This window comes from Archocentrus centrarchus, unplaced genomic scaffold (assembly GCF_007364275.1).
Source record: "Archocentrus centrarchus isolate MPI-CPG fArcCen1 unplaced genomic scaffold, fArcCen1 scaffold_114_ctg1, whole genome shotgun sequence".
NCBI classification, from domain to species: Eukaryota; Metazoa; Chordata; class Actinopteri; order Cichliformes; family Cichlidae; genus Archocentrus; species Archocentrus centrarchus.
Genome location: NW_022060160.1, coordinates 55,001 through 60,927, shown reverse-complemented (window position 1 = coordinate 60,927; position 5,927 = coordinate 55,001). Strand labels below are relative to the sequence as shown.

Below are 5,927 nucleotides of genomic sequence, written 5' to 3'. Positions count from 1 at the left end.
AGGTTCCCTTTGACCTCAGTCCGCTCAGTTTATTATACGACATTTTGTATAAATTTGCCACATACTGGTTTCGTCTGATGAGCCAACAAAGCCTTCTGACCACCTCATATGCTGTTTGTAGAAGCAGATCAGAGCAGAGCTGCTGTGCTTGGACCTCTGAAGATCTCCACCAGCTGTTACAGAACTGATGGATCACACTGCTCCCCTTTATGCCAGTTTATCCTGATACCACGTTCTGCTCTTACTTCAAATGAAACTCTTTTACAGACCAATGGAGGTAGGAGGGGACGCTGAATCTGTCAGTGTTGATCCCATTTAGGAGCTTTATGGTCTCCACTTTACTAGTGATGGACTATAATAATATAATAATATATAAATAGGGATTAATTCTTATGATGTGAATGTATTAAAGCAGTGATTATACTGACAGTTTTAATATACACAGTCTCACATACACACTCATGAAGAGTACCTGGCTTGGCTGGTAGCGTCGGCCCTCAGCTGTTTAACAGCCACGAGCACCGAGCGGCCATCTCGGTCAGGGAGGGGCGAGCCTTCCCCAAGGAACTCTGGGAGTCCCTCTGCCTCACACAGATGGACCTGCAAGGAAAGATGTCATGTGACAGGTGAAAGACTCCGAGATGTTTCCAGGATATCCAGCCACACCTGCCCCAGCTCACCTCGCCAAACTGCCCCTCCCCGAGCTTCTCCCTGAAGATCAGCTGTTGCCGCGGGAACTCGGCCGCAGATGTCCTTCCTGGTGAGAGAGTCGACGGTGAGGGCGGGGACGGCGTACATGTTGCTGCCGGTGACGCCCTGCAGCCGCACGATGTCCGTCTCAGCGTAGTGCGGCGCGTTGTTATGGAAACACTGATGCGGCGTGCACTGGGTGATGTCGGGCTCGGCGTACCCCCCCCCACAGGCTGATGGAGAGAGGATTTATTGTTTGATTAATACTTCATATAAAAACTAAAGTCAAGGGAAACTTACCTGAAAGTACCAACAGTCAAGGTCTTAATTATCATCAATTTGTAGTTTTGGATCAAAGGTAAAAAACTTTGATAATGTTTTATTGGTGCGATTAAACCACTTAAGCTGGTTTTACTGTAGCCCAACCTAAGGCTCAGGCCCCATTCAGTGTCCGGAGACAAATCAGAGGAAAGAAAAGATGGAGACTCGGCCGGATAACCCACCAAACTTCAAAAGTATTTGATCGTGAATACATATACATACAGTACCAGTACTGTATGTATATGTATTCTTGTATTTCACTGACATATATGTGATCTGATCAAATGCATGAAGTCACACCTTTCAGCTCTTACCACGCAGCCAGCCTGATGTCATGTGACAGGAAGTCAGCAGGAGGAGGTCATAGAGAGGATTACCAAGGAGGAGAGCTGGAAGAAGAGGAAACTTGGAAGAGAGGCATAGAGCGGAGGAGAAGGAGAGAAGACTGCAGAATGAACGAGCATGCATGTTCAACTTCATCAGGGAGCCTTAAAGAGACAGAGGAGGGAAAACGCCTGTTTAACGTGTTCTGAAGGAAATGAAGGAGCTGGTAATGAGTGACCAGAGCTCCGACAGACGGGGAAGTCTGATGATAATCCTAACCAGCAGGGGCAGACTTCTGCAGTTTGTCTCACCAAAAGACCCCCAACCCCCCTCAGCTTTCATCTACAGCTGTGATTAATCATGTCATCATGGACAGATGTGGAGGCATCAGTGATTCTGTCCTAATGCAAACCCAAACACACGATCATAGAGCGGTCACTAAAACAAACATGATGATGAGACATTCGGGGGAAATTCTGGTGTTTACCAGATGCCTCTGCGCTCTGCGACAGCTCCGGGAGCTTGTTTCTCAGCACCGCTGGGTTCTGGTACTGTGGGTCCAACAGGAAAATTCTCTCATAGTGAGGGTCAGAGTTCACGGGACCTGAGGAAAACAGCAGGAATCAGACATTTTCCGATGATCTGAGGTCAGTGTTACAGAACAGGGCGAGGCTGAATGGGGCTGGTTAGAACTCATGTATCAGCTCCTGAAAAACTATAATAAAGTGAACACTTAAAAAACACATCCATCTAAAATATAATATAATATTCAGTTTCAGTGTTTTAATTTATTCCTTTCTGCATAAATAATAAATAATGCAATCACAGGCATGCTTCAGCCAATACAAAGGAAAGAGGAGTACCGGCGGGGGCGCGTCCGGATCGTGGGGGCACAGGAGGAGTCTGTAAAATGATGGTGTCACTGCAGGACGACAGCCGAACCATCACCTCCTCATCAAGAATCTGACGTGGACCCTAAATTAGGACAATAAATAAATAAATAAAAGCTGTTTACAGGCACTAAATGTTTCACACCAACAGAAAAGACAGCAGACAGGAAGTTATCAAAATAAAAGTTCTTTGTTAAGCAATCGCCTGCTTCCACTGAAAAAAAATAAAGGTGTATCACTGGTTTTTTTCCCTCACCTTCTCTAACACCTTGCAGACATACTGGCACCATAGGATGAGGAAGATGATGATGACCAACAAAAGGATGATGGTTACCAAGCAGCCAATCAGGATGGGTGTTTTTCCATCATCTGGTGGGTCACTGGCTGATGGATCAACTGCTGAGGAGAACAGAGGTTAGAAAATGGACATCGTTAGGATTTTAGCTACAAATCAGTTTGTTAATGTGCCTCGTTAAGCAGAACTGGCAGAAATGCTGACAGATTTATTTCCTCAGCATATTAAGAAGAGTGAACGTTTCCCTCTGCTGTGAGCAGAACAGCGCCCTCTGGCTGTGTGCGGCTGTAAGTTCAGTCTCAGGTTTGAAACTGGCTGGTTTTTACGAACTAGCATCTACTTTACTTTAAGGTGAATTAAAGGTCACACCTGGCTTTGTTGCAGGGGTTGTGATGGTGTCCTGAGTGGGTAGAGGAGATGTCATCTGGGTTGGGAGTACGGTGTCCACTGATGACCAAAAACCAGGTAGTTACTTCATGTTTATGCTTTGCACTGTAACTGTTTGCATGTGTGCACGTGTGTTACCTGACTGAAAGGAAATCTCGCTGAACATCATCCAAACATCAGCGAAGTAAAAGCGGCAGCGAACGATCTGGCAGTGCGGTGGTTCAGAAGCACTGTGACGTAGCGGGCGCTTGGGTTCCGGTCATCCAGGACCGTCCTGAACTCCACAGGCTCCGCCTCCCCATCCGAAGTGGGGCTTAAACCAACAGGAGACCGAGGAGAAGATCTTCACGCCGCGGGAGAACATGTTTACTGTGCACCTGGGTGGAGATTGAAAACAAGAGTAAGTGTAGCTGGTAGAGCTTCTGTTTTTAAAGGGATGATGGCACGGTAGGAGCAGCAGGTGATGTGCAGATGACTCCACTGAGGATCGCTGCAGCCTCAAACTACTGATGTGGTTACACGGTGGTGAAGATGGCTTCAAGCAGCTGGGTTAAAAGTTGGACCCAAGATAAAACATCCCAGAGAGGAAATATTCCTAAATTTATATGACAGCACTGTGCAGGCGCCTGAAGACTTACAAGGTTACGTTACTTTAGTTAGTGCTGGACTGAATCACTGTGACATCACTTTGATGTTGTTCTCCAGTTATAATAGCAATATGCTGTAGTCACAGCCGTGGGCTGAGGCTGATGCTAAGATGGTGCCAAGCTAACTAAAGAGTGTGTGTCCCTCCTGAGAGAAACCTGACACTGGATCTGAACCAGAGGCAGTTTTTAGACTCTGAGTAAACGCAAGTGTGCCGTGAACCACGACTGCTGTGCGAGAAAGAGGAAGCAGAAATGTGAAACCTTCATCGAGGTGAAGTTTCTCTGCCCATCGAACACAAACTCCATCTCCACGTGTTCCAGCGAGTCGTTCTTCCAGCCCAGGTAGTCATAGCCGGGCCACACGCTCTGCCAGGATGACTTCACACGGGTCTTTGTGAAGTCATCCTGGCCGGTCACGCCGTCCGTCAGCTGACCCAGGCCGCCAGAAAGCCTCCTGTTGGATGACAAAGCGCTCAGTAAACAGGCGACAGTGGTGTGCGATGAGAGTGTGTGTGAGACAGACTCACCCCCTCTCGTGTACTCCATCATATGTGGAGTCATTGAGGGTGGCGATGGGATAACCGGGCGGCATCATGCGCTGACCCTCTGGAGCGCTGTAGGAGATCAGCCCGTCTGAAACCCGGAGAAGTTAAAGGAACAGCAGATGTTCAACCTTCATGACAACACCAGGCAAACTCCTGTTTTTGCTTACTTGATATAATGTTTGTTAAATCAAAGGTGTTGTTGATGACAAATGCTCATTTATGGCCATTAAAAGCTTTTATGTTGACATGAGGAGGGTTACCTGAGAAGTGATGAAAATTCAAATTTACTGAATAAACAAGAAAACGCACATTTACAAAACAACTGTGTGTTTGTGTGTCCTACCCTCCCACGGGCAGCCGTACAGCTCCACTCTCATGCAGACAGTGGTGGACAGTTTGGTGACGGGGAGCAGGCGGACATGGCGGGTGACGATTGGGGGGTGAAGGTCTTTGAAGACAGAGGTGTAGGCATCTTTGTTGCCCTCGATGACCTGCACACAAATATCAGGGACGCCAACAAAACATCACCCAGCAGTCCAGAAAGGTTACAGCCCTGCAGCCTCCTGAAGCCGTGGGGCACTCAGCAGGATCGTAGTGTTTAAAATGAACCTGCAGGTCATGAACTATTAACAGGTTTCATTGTTAGTATGATCCATATTCATATAAAGGACCATCTACACAGAGGAAGTTCTATAGAACAATTATTCATTTAAGCCATCTGACCTTTGCAAAGAACTTTTCCTGTTTTTGCAAACATCTTTCTGTGAGTTTGTAAATCATGTTTAAAGGGAAATAAAATGCAATATTTGATCTTTTTCATTTCACGCCTGGACAGCAGTAACAATGCTGCTGAGATCAAACCAGACGAACCGCCCTCTGACAGAGTCAGGCTCAGGGGGCACCGATCAATTTACTGATATTTATGGATTTGGAGGGCCGACTGAACGGGCCACTCTGACCAGAACCGCTGAAGCAAAGTCAAAGAGCTCAGTTAAAAACTTTAGAAAGACTAGAAACAAATTCTCAGAGTTACACAGAAGACATCAAAGATGCTAAACAAACGGACCACGACTATGATGCAGGACTTACAGCAGAATCAGAGCAGGTGAAACATGTTCACAAGCAATTAACATTAACAATTAACATTGTATTTACACGTGCAGCTAATAAGTGCCTACATGGTGTCATTCCAAACTGAACAACTGCACACATAAAATAAGCATTCAAAACAAAGAAGCGGGAGAGTTTCAGCTCTGCATGAATCAGTCACTCCTCAGCGGATGTTTTTAGGCTTCATTTCCTGCAGTGAAAAAGGACCCTGAGAAATTAGGAATGGGAATCTGTAGCTGCCGGGCAAAGAATAATCAGAAAACTGCAGCTACTCTGGGAATGTGAGGGAGGAGCCTCAGATTCAAAACATGATTCTGGTGTTTCACACTGCTGCGTAGCTGCCAGCAGGAAGCTGTGTGTAACTGTCATTTCCTCTGATATGAGTATGAATGACCAGAAGCAGCTTAGGGTGAAAAATCCTGGTCTTTTATTTTCTTCCTCTTTCTCCTGTTCTTCCCTCCATCAGTCCTCACATTTCCTCTCCAGATTTTCTCCCATTCTTCCCTCAGCTCAGACCCTCCTCATGTCTCATTTTTCAGTCTGTTTCCTCTCATCAAGTCAGATATTTGAGTCGCTCACCTCGTTCCCCTGCCGGTTCCTCCAGGACTTCCACAGCCTGCCGTCTCTGCTGTAGTTTACACGGTACTCTCGGGCAAACTCATTCCCGGAGTTTCTGATATATCGTCCCTGAGTCCCGATAACTGTCAGAAAGGTGAGC

General features: G+C 46.5%; 1 pseudogene; it reads right to left on the bottom strand.

Moving 5' to 3' along the window:
- Positions 1-336: 336 nt before the first annotated feature.
- The window catches only part of LOC115775390 (discoidin domain-containing receptor 2-like), a 22,478-nt pseudogene continuing 16,887 nt past the window's right edge, over positions 337-5,927 (bottom strand).